At 37.8% G+C, this 24,772-nt stretch overlaps 2 long non-coding RNA genes across 2 annotated transcripts; one reads left to right on the plus strand and one right to left on the minus strand.

The window, feature by feature from the left end:
* Positions 1 to 10,710: 10,710 nt before the first annotated feature.
* On the minus strand, positions 10,711 to 16,384 carry LOC122140657. Its single transcript, XR_006157253.1, has 3 exons — positions 16,273 to 16,384; positions 15,859 to 15,988; positions 10,711 to 11,522 (listed from the first exon to the last, which is right to left on the minus strand). It is a non-coding gene; the product is annotated as an uncharacterized LOC122140657 (long non-coding RNA).
* Positions 16,385 to 20,252: 3,868 nt separating this feature from the next.
* Positions 20,253 to 21,161, plus strand: LOC122140659. Its single transcript, XR_006157255.1, has 3 exons — positions 20,253 to 20,563; positions 20,655 to 20,761; positions 21,126 to 21,161. It is a non-coding gene; the product is annotated as an uncharacterized LOC122140659 (long non-coding RNA).
* The last annotated feature ends 3,611 nt before the right edge of the window (positions 21,162 to 24,772 follow it).

The raw sequence follows: 24,772 nt of genomic DNA on the forward strand, positions 1-24,772 counted from the left end.
AATTACAAATCAGGATTTTATTCACCACTCAAGCCATCCCAAGAGTATATGTCTTCCTCCTTTCAGATCAATCCAATTGGAGTAATATAAAAATAGTCTCTGATCTTTCTAAGCTGTTTAATGGCAGTCAGCGGGTGTCGCAGTTCATCAGTCAAAAAGAAGTGGAATAAAGCATATAAGAATCCAGCCGTCAGCCCAAAAAGCGGAGTCCAGCGGCCTGGTCGAAGGTTTAATGCAGATTCTGTCTTTTGCTTCTTTACTTGCTTCTGAATTTATCAGTATTTATGGTAGTTTAAAATTTAGTCAAGCTATGTGTTCAATCTGACACCAATTTCAAGTGTTTATTGAATACAAACTGCAATAATTAAAAAAAACTTATCATAACGTTCATTGTGTTAGAATTTAAATACCTGATTATTCCGGACTCAATATACTTTCAATTATCCATTCACTAAGGACCTATTGTCTCTTTTAAGTCACACGTTGGCCTTACATGGATCTTACGATCACAAACTCGCCAATCTGATGCTAGACAGAGGGTGTAGGTAGACTAATACCAGTTCTGCCTGCCACCTACTGCTTGCTTATGACAAAAAGTGCACTTAGTAGTTTCCTGTACAGCTTGCTAACACCAGTTATAGATAAAAACACCTGCTTTTTGTTTTTGAAAAAGATTTAAATTATTATCATAGTTTACAGGTTGCTATTATTTCTTTTATTTACAGGATTTATCAAATATAACATTTTATTATTAGTCAGGTAAAATCGTATCATGCAAATTACATAATGAAACAATTAGAAGTCAATTTAGAAAGGATAATGCAATTGTAGCCACGTGGCCACCCTTTCTCCTGTACATAGATACTGTAGGTATAAGGGCATAGCCAAGTAATCCACGTAAGAGACAAACAAATTTAACATAGTCACACATGTAATAATGTGAAACTGACCACTCACTGGTTGGGAGCAAAGTACGCCTTTACCCCAAGCGGATCCACAACTCCAAGCAGAAAGGACGGCCACGTATTAACACAGCCCTTACATCAGTCCCAGAAGTTTGCACAAGCTTTGCCAGTGCCATTGAAGTGGCCCTCAAGGACTGACCTTCAGCAAGAGGAATTAGAAAAGCCCTGGTTTGAAGCAGGAATAACCAAACCTGAGCCAGCCATCTCAGCCAAACATGCAGCTTTGCTAGAACTACAAGCACAAGCCTTCAGAGAAGGAATTAACTACTCTCCAGAAGGCAAGAAATGATGCCCAGCGGATTGCCAGGAAATGCACCAACGACTATTGGCTGAACCTCTGTCAGAGCATTCAGCTCGCCGCAGATTGTGGGAACATCCATGCCATGTACGGACCACTACCAGCAGCTATACTTGAGGGAGAATGTCGTCACTGACACTGCAATGGAGAGCACCACCCCCTTGTCCGAGATGGAGGAACTTGATGCTCTGCCCACTGTAGATGAGGGAACAGTTCCTCAGGACATGCGAGACGCCAACATCATCATGCTCTATATGAACAAAGGGGGATGCGGTGAGTGTAAATCGTGGTGCTGTATATGAAGGTACTGGCTGAATGTGTTTACCCAGAGGTACAGTGCGGCTTCAGATCCCAGAGCTCAACGATCGACATGATCTTCTCACTGAGACAGCTACAGGAGAAGTGTCGGGAGCAGAGACAGCCACTCTACATCACCTTTATAGACCTGACCAAGGCCTTCGACTTGGTCAGTAGGAAAGGTCTCTTCACCCTACTGCACAGGATCGGATGTCTCCCCAAGCTTCGGAAGATGGATCCTTCATTTCACAATGAAATGCAAGGTACCGTCCAGTAAAATGGCTTATCTTCAGAACCTTTCCCATTCCAAAGCGGCGTGAAGCAAGGGTGTGTCCTCGCCCCGACACTGTTCGGCATCTTCTTCTCTGTTGCTGCGCCAAGCCTTCACCCATTCAGAAGACGGTGTCTTCATTCGTACTAGGAGCGATGACAACCTTTTCAACCTTGCACGTCCAAGGTGCGCAGGGTCCTGATTAGGGAGATGCTGTTTGATGATGACGCCATCCTGACTGCCCATACCGAGGAAGCACTACAGCATCTCATCAGCAGATTAGGTCCAAGGTGCGCAGGGTCCTGATTAGGGAGATGCTGTTTGAAAACAATCATCATGGGCCAGGAGGTCAGCAGCGCTCCCTGCATCTCCATTGGCAATCACACCCTCGGCGATCGCACACTCGAGGTATTGGAGGAATTTAGATATCTTGGCTCCAGCAACCTCTCTTTGTACAATGAGCTGAACACCAGAATCGTCAAGGCATCAGTAGCCATGGCCCGCCTGACCAAGAGACCTAAGCACTCTTCTCTACAACCTCTATTTGTTTTTGGAGCTGGACATCGGTTTTGTATGGTAATGTGGGTGGCCATCCAAAACGTTGGTTCTACCGCCGCACGTACCGCCGCCGCAGCGTCTGCAAAGTGCATTTGCAGCTTTTGACCGCTGAGTGCCGCTTTAACCACAAGTTATCAAACAAGTGCATCAAAGCACATTTTCGCAAATAGCCATCACCTTTGCCTCACCGATGTGTTAGATTTGATGGCTGCAGTCAGGGAAAATGAAAGAAAAACACTGTAGTTAAAATATTTAATATATTTAATATTTTATGTTTAATATTCACAGATGAAAGTTTGGTACTTATGAAGTTATGTGCATTTCTTAGAACGAATTCAAGCAGGATAAATGTCAAGCCTGTGCCTGAGCCTGTGCTTATATTTTCTCTAAGCCTACATGGTATTAAACCATATTTTAGATTGGACACATTTAAAAGGTGTGCAGTATTATTTATATTATATTAATTATGCGTTATATTATTCGAAATAAATTGTGGTTTACTTTGCATCCGAGCATTAAAAGTGGTAGCCTATTTTAGGGGGGTAGGCTACATGGATTAATATGCAAAATGTCAATATTTTAATATACTATGCCTATATTTTAATTTATATTTTAAAATTCCTTTAATAAAACAACATGCATTTTTGTTATTCGTTACCTGTCCTTTATTTTGACAGATAACGTCTTTGGAAAAATATATTTGTCTGTACACTGATTAAGAAATTGTTGCATGTTTTATGAATTATTTCCTTTATTTTAGTAAAACGTGAGGCACTGTGTTCGTTCCCATTATTTAGGCCTAATTAGCCTAAAACAAGAAACGAATAAATTAAACCTGCACGATTTAGCTAAATCTGGATGGATCAATAAAACGTCCTCACGATTAAACTCAATTTCTCTCATTATAATCAACAAAATGCACAGGATGTAAAAAAGAGCTTTATTAATTGACAACTTAAGTGATTTTTAAAGGGAGCCTTCTTTGCTTGCTTTTAGGGCTGGGCGACAGCCTAAAAATAAATCCCCTTTTTCTTCACAAAAAAATCCGATTTAGGATAATTTAAATATATATATTTTTTTATACTAGCCCATCATGCATCTAACCATCCACTCGGCGTTAAGAGCTGGTCAGATTAAAACTGGCAACTCCACAGTGAGTCAGTGTCATGGACGTAGGACAGAGCAGTGCAAATATATTTTCTTGTCTATATTTCCATCTCGTTATGCCGCTGGTTTAGGTTATTTATTTATTTGTTTATTTTGTTTATCTATCACTGTCTAAGTGTCTACACAGGACGCCAGAGTTGTGTGCGCGTCCCGCTGCGCTAAAAGTGTGTCTAAACTTGATGACATCACACTATAGTGTCAAATCATCTGAACACAGTGTCAGTACATTTCGTCATAAATAGAACGAGCATCAGTTCACTGATGGGGATCTTGTCCAGTGTAGACAACATCACGGTCAGGGTATATTCTGGCAAACGGTTTACCAATCACGTTTCGCAATCGGCAAAGCAAACTGTGGTAAACGCCACTACCAACACACGATGGGTAACTCGCAAAGCACAATGTTCCTTCGTGTTTTCTCAGCATTATATCATAGAGAGTACGAGGTTTGAGAAGTAGAAGGCGGGGCAAGATTTAAAACATTTCAAAGTTAAAGTTCATGCAAACAGATATTAATAGACAAATTTCAGTCATGGTTTAGGCCTATAACAAAACCCAGTGTTAAAGCAGAGCGCAAACAATTATATTTGGAACATTAGAATACAAATGCAGGTGTGTAAAATGTCACAGTGCTAGATTTGCGCAGCGCGTGTGATGCTGAGTGCAATGTGCAGCATGTATTCTTATTTGTTTTATCTTCATTACAAATCTTGTTTTGTTTTATTTTAGATAATTGCATGTAAAAAATAATTTACGTTGTAATGCATATGCAAAATGTGAATTAATATTCATATTCAAGTGTTTGTGCGAAAATTATTAATGCGCATGAATGACAGGGAGGCACCCTCTCGATCACTTGAATTTTTTCCTGATAATGAATTTACTTAAAATTGTGGTGTCTCACATACATGCAAAATATATCTACAGAAAGCTTGAAATGTCTTTTAAACGAATCGATTCAAAACGAAAGCATTGTGTAATCTGTGAAGGTTGCATTTCTCTTTAAAGGCGCGTTCATGTGGAGAGAGTCAGCACTGTGAATTTATTCTTGCAGCGGACCAGAAAACATTTGTTTATTAATAAATAATTAAAATGTCTCCTTTTTCACAATTATAAGGGTACTTCTGCCTGTGCTCTGTGGCAAATTTAATGCATGTGCTTGATTATGTAAATTTAATATAAACCTCTGATTAGTTGAATAATGACAAATGAAGGACTAGCTATAGACAAATCTTACGTGGGGGCAGACCATTTTTTAGAGTGTATAACCAATACAACGAGTCCAATCTAAACCTGCTCAGCAAGTTTGAAACCCTCATAAGACACTGTCCATATGAAAGAGCAAGAGATTCACACCTTTATCTCGACCCCCACAAGCTATACAGAACTACCCCAAAACCCCCAGCCCCCTCCAGCTGAATTGAAATGTTTTTTGGCTCACGGCAGCTATTCTCTTTTTATTCATTATTTTCTCCCAGCCCATATAATTATTTTCACCAGACCATAATAATAACAATTTATCAATGGATAATTAATCATTATTTTACGAAAATCATCTGTTATTTGTGAACGTAGAGTTTGCGGAAGGCTTTAAGACCAGGCGGAATCCTCTGCAGCTGCTCCCGCTTCAGAGCGCGCGCGAGCGCTAACTGACCCAACATTTAGCAAGGCAGGAAAACATTAAGTCTGCCTGAAGGAAGAGTATTTCACTGAGCTAATGCTGTTAAATAGAGAGTTAAATAGAGAGAGAGAGAGAGAGAGAGAGAGAGAGAGAGAGAGAGAGAGAGAGAGAGAGAGAGAGAAACACTAGTGTAGGCTATTCTTAAACTTGGAGCTCATTATATTGAAGTACAAATCCAAACACCTACTCTCAGTGTTCTTTCATTGAAAAGCAGTGGTAGCGTCTGGGCATGCAGGGTATGCACGTGCAAATGGGCCCGGGCCAAAAGGGGGCCCGCCCCTGGGCACGCACCAGCTTTTAATACATTTTTTTTTTTTCAATTTAATTTTAATTTGTGGCCGCAATAAATATATATAGCTATATATTTAATGCATATCATGTGTAGTAATTTCTTATTTCTCCGTAATGTCTAATTTCTCCGTCATTTCTTGTTTGCGTTTATAATTTTTTTTTTGCATTCCGCCGCGGCTGCCGTAGACTACTACGCCATCATTTATTTATATGACGCATCGTCGCGCCAAAAAAAAAAAAAGAAAACAGTGTGAGAGGTTACTATAGCGGCTATACGTGAACATTAAGGATGGACAAATATAAACATAAAAGTGGGGCCTTAAAGAGAAAAGAGAAGGTGGAGAAGTTAGTCACGACACAAAAACTACCCAAAATAGACAGTCGAAGGTGAGAGGGAAGTTTTGTCAGCTAATAGCAGTTGCACGTCTTTGGATGAGAACAACAATGCAGCTGACAGCTTGATGAGGTGCAGAGAGTCGGGGAGCGAAGAAGCAGTCGCAGACGAGCCAAAAGCTGGATATTCGGTGGGAAATATGTCACCGGGTTACCCAACAGATAAAGTAAACTATCCAGACACACTAACAGATAGGCAAGTAAAGCAATTTATTGTGTCGCAAGGTTCATGCAAACCCCCCGGTCCATTTCCTCGAGATCCATTGCAAGGAGACAGGTGCTTTTCGACGAGTTTTTACTCCACCACAACAAAAGCTGGTATTCAGCTACCAAGATCCTGGCTGTGTTACTCGCCTAAGCTTGACGCTGCATATTGTGAACCATGCTGGTTATTTGCTGACCGCACTCACAAAAGCTACAACATGGCATGGACACAAGGAATAAGAACATGGCAGACCCTGTCAAATAAAATTTTCAAGCATGAAGGCGCAGAGTGCCATGTACACTGTAAAACCTGATGAGTTAGTTCAACTTAAACCATTTGAGGAAACCGATTGCCTTAAATCATTTAAGTTTATTAACTCAAACAATTTAAGCATAAACAAATATTTGATTTGTGTCCAATGAACTCAGTAACTTATTGTTAAAATAACTTAGGTAAATAAAGTTAATAGTACTAATTCCATTAAGTTAATATAACTTAAATCTATTAAGTATTTTTGACTCAAATGTTGCATCTCTCCGAACTTATTAAAAATGTGTTAATCTAGTTTATCTGTTTTAAGTAAGACTAACTTAAATCCCTCTTCTTTACACAAATGTTACCACTTAAGTTTCATTTACTCAGTTTATTTCCACTAAAGCAAAATATTATGTATTAGTTGTTACAACTTTAAACTCTGTTGTGGCTACTCAATTCATTTGAGGAAACCGATTGCCTTAAAGGAGCTGTATGCAAGAAATCTATTTCAATTAATCATAAAATGGCCCTGATGTGTCACTAGACATTAAGAAATCATGTTCATTTCAAATACTTATATCACTGACAACAGTAGTACGGCCAGAATATTGTCATTTAAAAAGTGAACTTGCAGCCCTCAACTGATGTTGATGTTGTCATTTTGTGTTTTGGCCTGACGCGCCTCCCTCCACCTATCTACCAATCACAAAGTCAGTAGTGTTTCGGGATCCGTGTTGCCAGCTTTGCTGTAACCTGCCCTAACTCCAGTCGGATAAAAATGTCTAATGTTACTAAATCAAAAAGACCTCGTTATAATTCAGAAATTCGTCGTGACAAAGTCCGAAATAAAACCAGAATTTGTATTGGAGATGCTTTTGAAAGATGGAGACTGCTGAAAACGGAGAAGAATTTGAACACAGACGCCAACGTTGCTATCACTTGCCATTGGAAGCTCATTGAAGCAGCCTACGTTTCTGCTGAATCCTGCAGCTCATCTGGCAACCTCGAGTCAGGGGGTAGGGGGAGGGGATACACCGCTCTACAGTATTTTTATAGTGATTGCAGTACCAGTTTAGGCCACAATCCTACATACGGCTCCTTTAAACCTTTTAAGTGGCATTAACACAATATAAACACACATGTTTGACAACTTAAACTATTTATTTAGTTGGATGCTGAATAACATATCAATGTTAAAACATCAATGTACACAGTTTTAAAAGAAAGTGTTTGTTAGAAACACTATGAAATTAAGACAAAATAATAAAATAAATACAAAATTATATTTAAGACTCACATAAAAATCAAAACAAAATTAAATATATAACTAATGCTATTCCCATGTGGTAATACAGAGTGTGAAGACAATGAATTAAATGAATTAAAGCCAAATAAATGTAAAAAATATATTTTAAATAAAATTATAAATAGTATTAAATTAATAGATATTACAAAAACTAAAAGTCCATATACTAGAACTTAAATTTAAAGAGTGTTTGTTAGAAATAACAAATGCTATTCCCATGTGGTAATAAAGAGTGTGAAGACAATGAATTAAAGCTAAATAAATTAAAAAAAATAATTATGAATAATATGAAATTAACCAATATTACAAAAACTAATAGAAATGACAAAAGTCCATATACTTGAACTTAAATTTAAATTTAAAGAGTTTTTGTTAGAAACACTATGAAATTAAGACTCAGATAAAAATAAAATTATAATTAAGACTCACCTAAAAATAGAAAATAAATTATCGTGTTTGTTTCTAAATTAGTGCCCGTGTTTCTAAACTTCAGCTAGTAGAAAGTAGAAAGCCAACCAACCCAGCTGTAATTATGTACACAAGTATCTGTTGCAACACAGAAATCTAAACAGAAACATTTTTGGAATGCAAGCAAAAAGATACTTTTCAGAACACTACTGACCTTCTACAGAAGAACGTTAACACATTTACTCTATAGCTCATTTCTCAAGGCTTGTAACTTAGGTTTGAGCTGCTTTCTTCCATCATCAAGGTTTAAGAGGATAACCTGGATGAACTCAAAGAAGCCACTTAGCTTCTCAGGATAGCTCAAATGAAGAGCATAGATCATTCCAAACAAAATCACCAATGAATCAGTCCAAGATCTGTGAGACATTACAACCTGATCCTCAAGGACAATTGACACGTGGTGACTTTCAAAGGGAACTCCAGCAGGCACATCCTCTTCATTCACCACTGCCACCAGAGCCACTGCTCCATCCTGGATTGACTCCAACTCATCCTGAAAAGGGAATACATGTTCAGTTTGTGGGAGTGTAATTGTACAAATCATCAAGCTTACAAAAAGCCTAAAGGTGTAAAACAAAACATCATTATTACACCACTGATTTCAGATTTTTACAGATAAGGTTTCTATTCTTTAACTGCTTCAAGACATAATCAAGGCTACCCTGATTTTATGTTCATTGTGTTGGCCGCGCATGCACGCAAAATCCCATAGGTTCTGTACAGGTTCTGCGCGGCCAACAGAATGAACGAATCACTCTCTGAGACAACTCGTTACTCCCGAGTCATATTAAAGATTCGTTCAAATGGAAGCTTGAGCTCTTGGACGTGATTGTGTACAAGAGGTAAATACGATATAAATACTGTTCGTTTTCTCACACAAACCGCTCGTTTCGTGTCTTAGGCCATCAATGTGTACTTACGATGGGGAATCGTTTAATTTGGACTTCTCTGTGCATGCTCTTTAAGACAGTTACTATATACCAGCATTATATGACTGACAGACAACAGCGGTTTGACCTAAAAATATCAAAATTTAAACTACTGCGGAAACAAAGACACCTACATATTGGATGCCCTTTAGGTAAGCTAAAACATACCAACATTTAATTTCAAAGTAAACTATTTCTTTAAAACCCATTGATGTGGACTTAACGTATAAGCTGTCTGAGTTTATAGAAGAGCACAAACAAAATACAAAGAGAGATGAGTGGTCTATGGTGTTCAGTTTTTTTTTATTATAAATTTTTAACTTCTGTTACAAATTTGGGAACAGATTATGTGTTAAGTGTCTCTATGTTTGTGATGAGACCTGATTCTTAGCCACATTTTAAACATTTGTTTTACCTGAACACCACTTAAAGTGTAGTCTTGACCAACTTTTATACAAGACTCCCATGTGTGTATATAATTGACTTATAGAATTTAGAAGAACTATATTACTGCCTGACTGTAAATTATATAGTGTTGATGAACAACTCTGACCAGCCTTAATAAAAAAGAGAGCAATCCACAATAAAACCTGAGGGCTCATATAAACTGAACTTAACTTTTTAAATAATTATTTTGTCCCATCTCATTCTTATTTACTTAAGGCTACTTCAGAATAAAGACAAGCACCATTTCATTAAGTGGAAGACCCTAGCATCCTTTTAATGCTCTGTCGCACTACACAGCAAAAATTAAATAATGTTGAGAATTTCTCGAAAGGCAGCCAACAGGGTACACAACGCAGTAGAAGGCGGTTTCAAATTTTTATGTTCAGTGATTTCTCTTTGCAAAATAGATGAAGGTATTAAGCTATGAAAACAGAAAAAGGAGAATACAAAAATACCTTGCAGGTTTTGAAGACCTCTGATGAATCCTCCTTTAAGTACAGTGGTAGGCCAGCCAGGGCTGCTGTTCGAGCTGCAGTGATGTTGTTCTTGTCCTGTTGCACAAACAAAGACAAGGTATGCATGTTGGGGGCTGCAGTTCTGTTCACATTCAACATCAATATAATGCATTAATGTTTTAAAAATGTTTTTACCTGTTCCTCATATGCCCTCAAAACGTCTTCCATCTTCTCACCAAAACTTCCAGTCTTCCCCTCTTTTTGTAGAGCTTCAACAGCTGAGGTGTGTACTTGTCAAGTGCAGCATAGAAGGAATACAGTAGATTTTGATTGGTGATCCTGTGGAATTCACTGTAGAGCTGCATAGAAAACAAAAGCACAAGTTTTTTTTTTTTTTTAAATCAACTCACATCATTCATTAACTTCAAGCCATATAAGACTGTAAGGGAAAAAAAATTAAGACAAATAGACAAAACCATATTAACACTAATCATTTTTTAGCTCTTTATCCAGATCAACCAGTGCTGCAATCATGACCATGACAATGTGTCTTTAAGTTTTTACTCACTTGGGCTTCACAAAAGAGTGCAGGCCTTTCAATTCAGCAATGGGAGGAGCTGAATTCACAATTTCTTTACGCCTGAGTGCAAAGGTACACTGCATATGTTGATGGATGATAATCAGTCACTGTCTTCTTGAACTGCTCCACCATCTCAAGCCTCAGGTTCTCCAGTGTGTCCTTAGTTTCTCCTTGGGGATAATTGGGCATGAAGTTTATTTCTCCTCTTCTGGGTCTTTTGATTTTGGCCCTGGATGCTGCACCTTCTGGATAGGTCCTGCTGCGTTTTCCGGCATTCACAGCCACATCCTTTATGCCAGCCCTGCTCAGTTTGGTCCTGTAGTTGCCCATCTTGAAGCGCAGGCTGTTCTTCCAACCCTCATACCCTGTTCCGGAACCTTTTTCTTTTAGGCAGGGGTGTTTGCTCACCAGAGCCTCTGCAGCCATGAGAATATTTTTGGTACTAGGATATGCTTTATGCTTATATATTTCAGCAGCCATTCCATCCAGTATGTTGTGTTTTTGATCCCTAGTCAAGCTTAGAGTTTTCCCCTCTTTGACAAATGCATAGTTGCCCTCTCTTAGAGCATGCTCCACCTCGTAGGAGAATGTTGGAATAACAAAGATCTCTGGCCATCAGCAAAGACGATCTAGTGAATCTGTGTTATCAGACAACAGTGTATCATCTGTGCTGGTTGAACTGAGATCTGGCTCAAGATATCTAACTATCTTAATGGTTGCCTTGGATGGTAGGTCCTCGATGTTTACTAAATTGCATAGGCCATTGTCAAATTCTGGGTCTTGAAACTGAAGCCGAAAGTCATAGGCAAGGTTCAACTTATTTTTTATCTCAATTATGAGGGCATTTACAGTCTCAAGACGAGAGGGCAAAATAAGCCTCTCAGCATTGACATCATCAAGGATGACCCTTAGTCTCAGGACATCAGTCGCTTCCATTTACACTGTATTAGGGAAGCCTGTAACATAAAACAGACAGAGCTACTCCAGGTGATGCCGCTGTTTTTCACTAGCTGCCTAGACCACCCAGACATTATCCATCTGTAGCTTCATTAACCATACAGACAAGAGAGTGGTAACAATCTAAAAATCACACTCTCCCAAAATGTCAAACTATTTTTATTTTTTTTAAAGTAAGTATTGGTTAAACGTTTTAAAACAGAGTATGGTATAATTGGGATACCACAAATTTAACTAGCATATTGCATGTATTTACCTTTGTGATGACACATTGGTCATAGTGGAAAATAGACATTACCTTTAATTATGTTGTCCAGTGTATTTATTAAAGGGTTAGTTCACCCAAAAATGAAAATAATGTCATTAATGACTCACCCTCATGTTGTTCCAAGCCCGTATGACCTCTGTTCATCATCGGAACACAGTTTAAGATATTTTAGATTTAGTCCGAAAGCTTTCTGCTCCTCCATTGAAAATGTAGGTACGGTATACTGTGAACGTCCATAAAGCTAAAAAAAAGACATCAAAGTAGTCCATGTGAAACCAGTGGGTTAGTTAGAATTTTTTGAAGCATCGAAAATACATTTTGGTCCAAAAATAACAAAAACAAAAACTTTATTTCACTCTTCATTTTCTTAAGCTTTGCCCTCAAGTGTGTTTACGTAGTATAACTGCGCAGAACTTCTGGGTTCTACGTCACCACAGAGGTTTACTATTGGCCGACACTGATCATGTGTGTGATGCGCGTGACGTACATCACAGAAGCACTACGCAGTTATACTACGTGAACACACTCGAGGCCAAAGCAGAAGAAAATGAAGAGTGGAATAAAGTTTTTATTTTTTGACCAAAATGTATTTTCGATGCTTCAAAAAGTTGGAACTAACCCTCTGATGTCACATGGACTACTTTGATGATGTCTTTATTAGCTTTATGGACATGGACAGTATACAGTGTATACATTTTCAATGGAGTGTCAGAAAGCTCTTGGACTAAATCTAAATTATCTTAAACTGTGTTCCAAAGATGAACGGAGATCTTGCGGGCTTGGAACGACATGTGGGTGAGTCATTAATGACATTATTTTTGGGTGAACTAACCCTTTAAGGTGATCACTAGTGTTCATTGAAGGTCCAGACAGATCTTTAGCCTCCCTCAGGTCCCTGAGAAGGCTAGTGATGGGCTACTCTCTTACTCGGACACAGGAATGAAATGTTTAGTTGTCAGAATTAGCTTGCTTGAAACCCTGTAGGCAAACAGTGGCATTCGGTCAGTTAGCTGACATACAGATTTCACTGTATGGCCCTTGCTTTTATGATCTGTTAGCTCATATGACCACAAATGCTCAACATACCAGGTCTCATAGTCTTTCAGTACAAAGAAGATGTCATTTCTGATAAGTAATATTTTTCTGATCTCTTTAAACACAGGCAAGGCAGCATGTGCCCCAGTGCAAACAAACATCCCAGCCACAAAAGTTGTGCCTTCAATGGTTACCTGTTTTGTGCCATATACACTGCTGCTGTCTGTGATGCTCGATATTAACGCATGTGTATCAGTAGGCAATGACTCAACATAGACAGACTCCACTTTTGAAGTCTGCACTGGTGGCTTGAAAAATCTTGGTGATGACAAATAGAATGCCATCATGTTTTGGTGTCTCTCTGCCATAGTTTTCAACACATTTTTGTAGTTATGAGAGCAACGAGCAACTGCCTTGAAGACTTTGCTCAATGTAATGATGCTTTGGCCGTAATCGTAAGTTGGGGAATACTTCCTGAAGCAGCTGCCTGTGATCTGAAATCTTACAGGCCATGTACTGAATGGTATCATCTGTGAAAGTATGAGACGTGGCAAGTTCAACTATATCTTTTAATTCCATTAGCACGTCCCAGAATTTGTCCCCTTCAGGGACTCTGGAGCCAATGAGAACAGGTAGCAGTCTAAGCAGAGCGTGGGTTCTCATGCCCATTCCCGCCGATTGTCCCTCGAGTGGCAAAACTCTGAGGAATTGGGTGAGGGCGGTTAACCTTATCAGAATGTTGGAAGGGAAATGACAGTATTGCCCTATTCAGCTCTTCCAAAGTAAAATACTTCCTTGCAATCAAACCCTTCAAAGAATGTGCCAACTCAACAGGAACCACACCTTCAAACAGGTCATGAAGGATGTCAGGTGGAAATCCTGTGATAGGATGTAAATAAGAGAGATGATCAGAAAGAACACAACTTTGTTTTACACCGTAGTTCTCTTCACTGTCACTGTTCTGCATTTTTTGAACAAGATGATCATGCATATTTTTGGTTCTCATCTCAAAACTACCAGTGATTGCATTTGATGTTTGCATATCTGTCTGGGTGGCAAGACAAAATCTGCAAAAATATGTAGCCCTGAAACTCTCACTGAAACCAGCTAGCCCATGGGCAGCCAGGTTATCAGCCGCAACAGAGTACACTGTGCCTTTGAGACAGTGACCAAATGTCTCAATGTAAACACCCTCTTTTTCAAGAGATTTTAGGTCACTCAAGAGAGGTGCAAAAACCTTTTCATACCCAAACTGCCGTACATCATTTGAGTTGCACAAAAGAGTCAACTGAGTAGAGTGGAGTGCTGAGCGATACTTTACTGGGAGGTTAGCTAATGTCCAATAAACTGCACATACTTTGTGTATTTTTTTAGATGTTCCTAGAGGGTTTGCAATTTCAAAATCATCAACATAAAGAATAATTGACAATTTTTGACCCTCATCTGAGAGAAGCTCATTTTCCTGGAAGTAGGAGCCATCACAGTAAGACGAATACTGTCCAGGCAACTGTGAGGTGGTTTCTTGGACTTTCTCAAGTACGTCTGTTTTTTTCAACAACAACTGCAAAGATGTGAGAATGGGCACATACATAAATGTACGCTGTGACGACTCAATAAGGTACTCTACAGGCTTGGCAAATGGAAACTTATCCTCATAATACGACTTTCTCCTCTTTGCTGTTGACAGTGGTCCTTCAGAGGTAACAGATGTATACAAAATATTACTCTCTGAAACTGCCTGGACAATCTCACTAACAAGTGTGTCAGTAATGGGGCAGTTATGTTTTTCCAGTATTTTGATTAGAGATTCTCTGAAAACTGGTTCTGACAGTGAAAACAATTGATCAATATGCTCAATGATTTCCTGTGTTGCTCTTGTGGATACATGGAGAATAGTCTGCATTTTCAAGAAGAAGGCAGCCAGATTGTACTGTAACTGCTCTGTTAATCCTTCGTCACTACTGCCTGCTACCGGGGCAGAGGCAGTTTCATTTTCATCTGAAAGCTCTTCCTGATCATGTTCAGTGTCACTATCCTGGGAAACATTCGAGACATTTTGCACTACAACTGCCACTTCATAGTCTGATGCATGTTGGTGTTCTCTGCACTTGTGTGAATTGTATGTTGAGTAAACATTTGTTTGAAACTTGCAGGCCCTAAATGGACATGGCACTGTTTCTTTCCGTATTAGATGCCCCCTTAGATGAATAAACATGTCACTCTCAACAAATGGCTGCTTAAAATCACACACAGGGCAATGAAATGCCAGATTTAAAGTCAAATCACTGTTGTCTCTACCTACCAGTCTTTTCTCAGAATGTACTCTTGACAAATGTACCTTCAATGAGTTATAAGTGCTAAATGTACACATGCAGTTGTTATACGGGCAAGGTAATGGTGAAATTGTGGAATACTGGCCATGATAGAGTCTGTAATGTCTCAATAACTGTATTTTTAAGGCACTAGAAAAAACACACAATTTACATTTCCACATAATTTAATTTTGTCAAGTCTAGGCAGTGGACAAACTGTTGACCTTGCTATTTGCTTTTAACTAACGTAAAAAATAAATCACCGTATTTCCCTGATAACGTTTTTTTTTTTTTTTTCTCTAAAAACGTTACATTTCGGAGGGTGGAGAACGTGACTGAAAGCACCAAATCGCGCCAATTTGGGCCCAACCTAGCCCTGCAGTCTAACTTTTAAGCTGAAGCCCTTTCACATGTAAAGTTAACAAAATCCAACATATTTTAATGCACATTCTCTCTCTAAATAATGTTTAACAGTTAGCTAACGTTATTTCCCTTTATTACATCATTCCCTTGTTGTGCGATTTTATAGTAACCTCAGTTAACGCCTTAACTTTAAGTTAAGCTAGCGAGCCAACATAGTTTGCTAACGTTAACATAAAACTTTCACAAACTAACGTTAATGTTACTTAGCCAACTTAACGAACGAGTCATTTTGTATAAACCACTAAAGTGAGAAAATGAATTAGGTTAGAAAATTAGGTGAGAAAATCATTAGGTTACCTCGTGTGGAAGACAAAGTTGTAGCGGTGTCCTGCAGGAAATAAATTATGTCACTGTCACCAGCAAGACACACACAGCAGCAGTGCAGGGGGTCGGCGTTGCGAGCTTCCAGTGCCGTGCCGCGTGCAAGCTTGTGATGCAAACAGATAGAAAATGTCACGTCTTCTGCGAGCCGCAGTTTGCTAACATTAACAAAACTTTCACAAACTAACGTTAATGTTACTTAGCCAACTTAAAGTTGAATCAACGAACGAGTTTTTTTTTTATGAACCACTAAAGCAGGAATTGGTGCAAGCTAACGTTAGTGCTAATGTTTGCACAACTCGGCAAGTTAGCTAACACTTAGTAACATTCCGATTCAAACAGTTTGCAAACCAGTAAGATTAATAAAATAACAGAAAATCATTAGGTTACCTCGTGTGGAAGACAAAGTTGTAGCGGTGTCCTGCAGGAAATGAATTATGTCACTGTCACCAGCAAGACACACACAGCAGCAGTGTGCAAAGAGATAGAAAATGTCTCGTGTTCTCTTCTTCTACTTCTTCTTGATATTTTACGGCTGTTGGCATCCAGTTTATTGGTGCACATGTTCTCTTTTCGGCGCTGCGTGCTCAATGACAGCAATGTCCATATTAAAGGAATACTACACTTTTTATTCGAAAAAGGCTCATTTTACATCTCCCCCAGAGTTAAACAGTTGAGTTTTACCGTTTTTGAATCCATTCAGCCGATCTCCGGGTCTTTAGAAGAATATATATATAGCTATATATTTTTTTCCTACTATGGAAGTCAATGGGACCAGAAACATAAAGTTTCATAGGGTCCAAAATGATAGTCCAATAAACAGTACAAAACCAAAAAAAAATATTCATTTTGCTTTTAGACAAGGGAAAGCAACACATTCTCACATGTGAGAAGCTGTAACATAAAATGTTTGTTATTTTTACTTGTAAATACTTACACATCTAGACTACTAAATCAAATCTTTATGTTTTGGGGCTTAAGAATTATTGGTATTATAATTGACATTCTTTAGTTTTCTTGGGCACAATATGATGATTTTTAAACATAAAAGACTTGCATTTTGGTGATGATATAAAGTCAACTTAAAAAAAATAAGTCAATGGAACAAACTGGAATCATATTACCAATACTTAAACTTATCCACAAATTTAAGTGCACTCAAAACAACTAAGTTATTACTTCATCAATTCATTTTTGAGTTAGGTTAAATTTATCTGAATGAGTCACTCCAAATTATTGTGATGTTTAAGTTACGTTAAATTACTTCTTTTATTAAGATGGGCTGTTAGGTTTTACAGCTTGCGGTGTTTATGATCAGTGGCGTCTGCATGGAACTATCGACGAGGCGTCAGAACAGCAAATCCGTCAACAAGTTAATTTTTGGAGGCAGGTTCTAGACCGCATCGTTAATGTCACTTTAAATCTGGCATCAAACAACCTTGCATTTCGTGGACACTTCGAAGACACTAAAAGTGTAAATAAAGGTAATTTTCTCTCCATCATCGACCTACTGGCCAAGTATGATCTATATTTGAAGGAGCTGCTCAGTCGCCCTGCTGGTTCCGTTATCAGCCCAGAAATCCAAAATGAACTTATTGTTGTGCTCTCTCAGTCTGTCCAGAAAGAAATTATCAGTGAAATTAAAGCTGCGCCGTTTTTCTCTGTGATCATGGATACGACTCAAGATGTATCTAAAGTGGATCAGATGAGTCAAATCTTTCGGTATGTAACCGTAAAGAGAGATAGCCAGGGTGCTGCAATGGCTGTGAAAATCAACGAGTCTTTTCTGGGATTCCAGCAAATGCCTGACTCGTCCGCTGGCACAATAGCCAATTAAATTTTACGTTTGGTTGAGGAAAAGGGTCTTGATATTTCAAAATGCCGCGGCCAAGGATTTGATGGGGCTGCGAACATGAGTGGCATATACACGGGAGTTCAGGCAAGGATACAGGAGAGACAACCAAATGCCACTTATGTACATGTGCTCCCCATAATTTAAATCTGGTCCTCAATGATTCCGTTAAGTCAATAACCGTGCTGACAAAGTTTTACAACACCATGGAAAAATTATATGTTTTTTGCGCACAGTATAAAGAGGTGGAATATATTGGTTGAAATTACTGAAAAACCCACTCCGGGTGCGGATGTCGCACTGAAAAAACTGTGCGCTACTAGGTGGGCATCGCGCAATGATGCCGTGTCTGCACTCAGATACAGATATGTTGACGTGTTGAAGGCCCTGGCCAAAATTTCGCTCACCAGTAAAAAGACAGATGAGCGCAACGAGTCTATGGCTTTGATAAAGCTGATGGAAAGATTTGACTTTGTTTTTATTATAGTTCTTCAAAGTGAAGTCTTGGAACAGATCAATGTCATTTCAAAATGCTACAGGCAAAGGATGCTGATATTCTTAAAGCTACAGAATTACCCGACACTGCCATCGTGGAGTTGACAAGGTTCAGGGAAAATTTCGAATAGGCAAAAGCAACCGCACAATTCATGGCTGAAAAGTCGGGAGTGAAACAGATCTTTGAAAAGGAAAGAATTAGAAGAGCAAAGCGCCATTTCGATGAATTCTATCAGGATGAACGTTTGGCTGATGCTGAAAGTTACTTCAAGGTAAATGTTTTTAACGCTTGCCTAGACATTATAATTTCCCAAGATCTGGCCAATTTTTTGATTGTTGAAAACAATTCTATCACATCTAGCTTCAGTGACATGTGCACCGTTTTATTTCTCTTTCTTACCATCCCTGTTGTTACTGTTGCTTCAGCGGAGCGCTCATTTTCAAAACTAAAACTAATAAAAAATTATTTGCGGAGCACCATGTCGCAAAACTATGGAAGCCCGTTTCCGCCACTGAATAAAAAATTAAAAAAAGATTATTGCGACTTTCTATCTCACAATTCTGACTTTTTTTCTCACAGTTGCGTCATACAAACTCGAAATTGCGAGTTATAAAGTCAGAATTGCGAGACATAAACTCGCAGTTCTGAGAAATAAAGTCAGAATTTTTAGATAAAAAGTCGCAATTGCGAGTTATAAAGTCAGAATTTTTAGATAAAAAGTCGCAATTGCGAGTTATAAAGTCAGAATTGTGAGATAAAAAGTCGCAATTGCGAGTTATAAAGTCAGAATTTTTAGATAAAAAGTCGCAATTGCGAGTTATAAAGTCAGAATTTTGAGATAAAAAGTCGCAATTGCGAGTTATAAAGTCAGAATTGTGAGAGTCAGAATTGCGAGATACAACTAGTTTCCTGGTACTGAGATTGACCTTGGAGTGTCAATGACAGCAGGATTGCATATTCTATAGCCTAAAAATGGAAAATATTATAGGGGATTATTTTCGGGCGCGGTTTGACTAATAGAGAAATCATAATTTTATTGGAGGAATCACACAACATAAAGCTTAGTTTCCGGACTCTTGAAAGAACGTTGTGCAGGAATCAGTTGTGGCGGAGACGCAATAAAACAGATGAGGCTGAAGTGGCACGTTTTATACACCAGCAGCTACAGACATCGGGACGACAACATGGCTATCGCTGGATGCACCAGAAATGTTGGCTGTCCGGCATTATTACAGACAGAGAAACTGTCCGTCAGTTGATGCGACTGTTAGATGGACAAGGAGTTGATCTGCGTGCTCGCGGTCGTCTACGGCGACGCATGTATAACAGTCGCGGGCCCAAACTATGTTTGGCATATTGACGGATATGATAAGTTAAAACCTTACGGAATATGCATAAACGGATGCATTGATGGTTTTTCCAGAAAAATTATCTGGCTTGAAGCATACAAAACGAACAATGACCCACGAGTAATTGCAGGTTATTTCCTACAAGCTGTTGCTGAGAATAACGGATTTCCACAAAGAATTCGCATTGACCATGGAACTGAAAATACGCATTTAGCAGATATGCAGACATTCTTCAGAGACACTGCGAGTTCAGAATGTGTCACTCTTGGTCCAAGCACTGGGAACCAGAGAATTGAACGATGGTGGTCCACTTTGAGAAGCCAGTGCATACAATTTTGGATGGATCATTTTGAACAGCTAAAAGAAGATGGACACTTTGTTGATACTTTCACTGACAAATGTCTCATCCAGTTTTGCTTCCAACATTTTATACAGGTAATAAATTTTGTTCACTATCAGAGTTAATTTTATCATTAAAGAGAGTATTGAAGTTTGATTATAACTTAATATTATATTTATTTACATAACCTACAATGTGCAGTTTTTTAATTCATTTGCAAGACAATGTAGAATATATGTTCCATTTCTTTTTTTTTCATGAAGGAAGAGCTTGATGAAATAGTCAGTGCCTGGAATTGCCACAGGATACGGCCACTCACAACCCCACGTGCTCCCAGTGGTCGACCTTCAATAATGTTTGCTGTTCCCAGTTTATATGGAGTGCAGAATTTCTTGCATCCAGTTGAACAAACAAAACTGAGCATTTGCCAAGAGGAGTGTTTATTTAAAGACTACCCTTGTGATGAGGATGTCTTTCAACTGTGTGTAGAACTCATGGCTGAGCATAACCTTGTCATGTCAGATGATGTTTATGAAATTACGGACCTTTACCTTCAACTTCGTGAACTGATCCTTCAAGGACTGGATTTGGAGGAATAGATTCACCATTCTAATCTAATCTACAACATTCACTATAAGCTAAAGGTATTGTTTAAATTGTTTTAGTATTTCAGATTGCCAAAATTGGTATAAAAGTAATATTTCCCTTAAGTGAATTTTATATCTGTGTCTGTAGATGTTGAACTGCAGCCTTACTCTCCCTACCCAAGCAACCTTGGACCACTGGATGGAATCGCAAAGCTTTTGGCATCACATGCCAGTGTGTTTTTAATCCAATCATAGGTAAGAAGGACTACATTTGCAGAGTTCTGCAAGGAAAACACTTCCCACAAACTGGCTGGCCATGCTAATTAAGAAGCAAGTCTCCATAATTATAGTTCACATTTTTAAAAACTACCATCTGGCCATAAAGATTTCATCTAACCATAAAGATTTTTGCATTTGTCTTTTGTTACACTGACACTCAGGAATGATATTTAAAATTGTCCCTTACATGTTTAAGGAAAGAGTGTTGTTGTTTTTCCCATATTATTATAGGTCACAACAATTCACAAGGCAATTTTTTTTATACAAAATTTTACTTTTTGTCTGAATATTATTTGTATTTGTTTTTATTTGTTCTTTTTTCATGAAATGGCAAATCAAGTCTCAAAACAAGTTTCTGAGTTCAAAGGCTCTGCAAATCCCCATCCTTACTTCCATTGTGCTATCTCTATCTCTATCAAGATTAAGGGTGAGCAGAAGTTATATTTCACTTTATGGTCATTTGTATTTAAACATGCTTATGTTCAGGGAATTCATTTTTTTTTTTTTTTTTTTTTACAATTATGGGCCAGATCCTTTATTGTAATAAACTTTCAAGTCTTGCTGAACCTTATGGTGAACCCTAAATTATGCATATTGCTTATTGCTGACAGATTTAACCATTATCCACTGTATGAAGCCCTGCAACCTCTAAAGCACCCAGGTGAGAAAAGCCAAGAAAAGCACTGATGATACAATAGGCAGCTTAATGTGTACTGAATGAATGAATGAATCAGTAGGTGCATACGTATTCATATGCTTATGCCATTATATGCCATTATAAACATTGTGTTCACACTTAAAAATTCCAACACAGTATTTTGGACACTTCATATACTCAGTCATTGCACCTTAATTATGTAAGTGATGACAAGCAAGTTGTCTAAATGCATACACTAGACACACAGTGCATAATTTAAGAGTGTACAATGTAATTTGGGACAGCTACTGACATGTCATATTTCTACATTAAAATTTCAATAATTAAAACATTAACCTCATAACATTATTGATGCAATTGCAATTGTATTGCAATTTACAACTGTACTGTAAATGCAAATTATGCTACCAATGAGCTGCATTTAACAGACTAAGTGCATAAATACAACTTCTGATGCAGCTTATGTGCCACCCATGCAATTCAAAGATGGAGTTTTTGTTGATACTGATTGCATTTGATTGCTAACAACCCTATTGTGTCATGTAGACTCAGGCTCCATGAGCCTACTCTGAGGATCCAGATGGAAAAAACATTTACATCCCATCATTATATACACCCCTCAGGATCACCTTGTCTATTAGACACATTACTCAAGGTACAGTAAATAATCTCCATTATAAATCAGTGCATGATGATATAAAAATCACAGTGATGTTGCTTTGTGTTTTCAGAGGGCAGAAATAAATTTGTTCCATACCATCCTAATATCTATCCTCATGTGCAAAGGAGGCCAGCATAATGTCAAATCAAGATCTTATTTGTGATCTGTTTGTTTTCAGTCTTATAGCATGGCAAAAGCATCAACCCTCAGAATTAAAGGGGAAAATGCACAAGCATCTATATGTAGTGTGTAATAAGAAAAGACTATTTTTTAATGTATAAACTAAGTTTTTCCAACTACAGTAATGTAAATTTTTTTGCATGATTTCAAACATTTTTGTGATACACTATCATTACTTTCAGGCCTAACCCTGAATACAAATGAAGCACAGCAAACCTGTTTTAGATGTACAAGACAATGTTTTGAACCTCAAAACTAAAGTATTTATGTGTTGAAAATGATCAAAATGTATAGATTTTCCCCTCTGTTTAAAGGGCAGGTGATTGAAAATAATATGAACAAAATGGCTATATAGGTATTATAATGTATTTTGCATTATGCCTGAAATAAAATTTTGATCGAAACTGAATTTTTTTTTATCGTATTTTGTTTATTAATTATGCAGCCTTGTTGTGGTACATATTTTGCTCCAAACAAAACCTAAAATTATTATAAGTATTATCTATGTAGTCCTATAAATCATTTAACAGGCTTGATGAACCTGAATGGTTGTAATAATTTTACATGGTACATTGGCTGTCAGGTTTTGTGTGCCGCTACAGCTGAAATAGAATTTAAAACTTCAGAATATTCTTTTAAAAAAAGTCAGACTTTGATGTGCATTATTTATTGGCTTTTTGGTACTCACTCCATCTTCAATGCAAAAAAAAAAAAAAAAAAAACCTTGGCCCCATATATGCAGGTTGTGTTGTGTTTAATACATGAGTGGTTAACCAAACATTACAATGTGGAACAAGTAAGAATAAAACAAACCATATTAATATGATTTCAATAAAACAATCTTATAAAACTGTTCAAATGTTTTACCTATGGCATGTGTGAAAGGGGTTCACAATAATGCAACACCCAACTGTATACAAGCACAAAGTTAAGAACACATTATAATGATTCAAAGCCATCATCTCACTGAAGCGGTAACATGTAGAATTTGTACAATTTAATGTAAACAGTAGTTTGTACCTAAACAATGAAGAGCACTTTCACTATTGAAAGTCATAAATAAGGTTGTTCAACATTCAACATAAACAGCAATAACTAAGTCAACAAATTAAAGTGACTGTTTTACTTTATGTATATGTGTAAAATAATTGTACAGTATGTAAATGTATGAAGAATGAACCATTAAAACATTTTAACAGTTCAACGCCTATTTGAATGAACAGTTGACATGAACAACTTGTACAATTTAATGTAAACACTCGGTTGCACCTAAACAATGGAGATGGTTCACTATTGAAATGTAAATCTTCAAAAACAAAAAAGGTTGTTTAATATTCAACATAACCAGAAATAACTAAGTTGACAAATTAAAGTGAATGTTCTACTTTCTATACATGTGTAAAATAATTGTAAGTGTATGAAGAATGACCCAAGACAAATAGCTAGCATATGAGCCGGCCATAACTCATATCTGCCCAATATTTCATTGTGGTACCACTAAACTATGTCCATGACCCAGACATTGCTTTCAAAGAATTTTGTTCATTTCAGACCTGAAATCTGGGTAGTTGTCATAGTGCACTGAAAGCCTCAGGAAACAGCCACAGGTGTGTGCCACCGGTCTTCTCTCAAACCCTTTAAGGTCTGTGAAATCAACTGTTATAGTTTTGCCTATAAACAAATCTGATCCTGTACAGAATCTAAGAAACAGAGACTGTCGTTTTGCATCACACTCCCTCAAGTAAGTTGTCAAGTGCTTTGAAATGTCGTTTGGTGTATATTCATTGTTTCAGGAAATTTGAGAGATCGCACAATTTTCCTCACCGTTGGTTGTAATGCACAATACACATCTTCAATTTCCTCAAGGTCCTTGCTCAGAGGTCCAAGTATGCCTGCCCACTGTTCAAGAACATAAGCAGGCTCTTGAATGAGAGTTTTATGTGCCAGTTCTTGCAAAATTTGCTTGAAGTTTTCTTCTGTTGGAATTCTCCGACAACTGTAGTTGTCTAAGATCTCAAGCAATTCCTCTTGGTCTGCATTACAGAAGTCTGTTCTGCAGCTTTCTAACACAGCACACTCATTTTCTGAGACATATTTCAAAAAGTTCTCAATCAGATCACTTTTTACAGATCCTTTTATTGCTTGCTGCAAGATTGCAGGTGCAAGTTTTATTGGGAGATATTTCTCTTTATTCCAGCCGAACAGAATTATCCGGGCTACACTTTCCCACTTTTCTTTGCCAAAATCATGTCGAAGAAAGGGAACTTTAAAATTGTTCCCCAGCGTGCATTGATCATAGAATTCCTGCCAAAACTCTGATAGGCAATCCCTGAACACTCCACCAACACCATTGTTCATCTTTGATTATATATTTGTGATGATGAAATTCCTCTGTTGTTGACTCTGTGTATGTGGAAGGGTTTCATCACAGAAATGTGCAATAAGTTCAGAAAATATCTGTCCGCGATGAAACAACAAGAATTTTTTT

This window comes from Cyprinus carpio, chromosome B19, assembly GCF_018340385.1.
Source record: "Cyprinus carpio isolate SPL01 chromosome B19, ASM1834038v1, whole genome shotgun sequence".
NCBI lineage: Eukaryota > Metazoa > Chordata > Actinopteri > Cypriniformes > Cyprinidae > Cyprinus > Cyprinus carpio.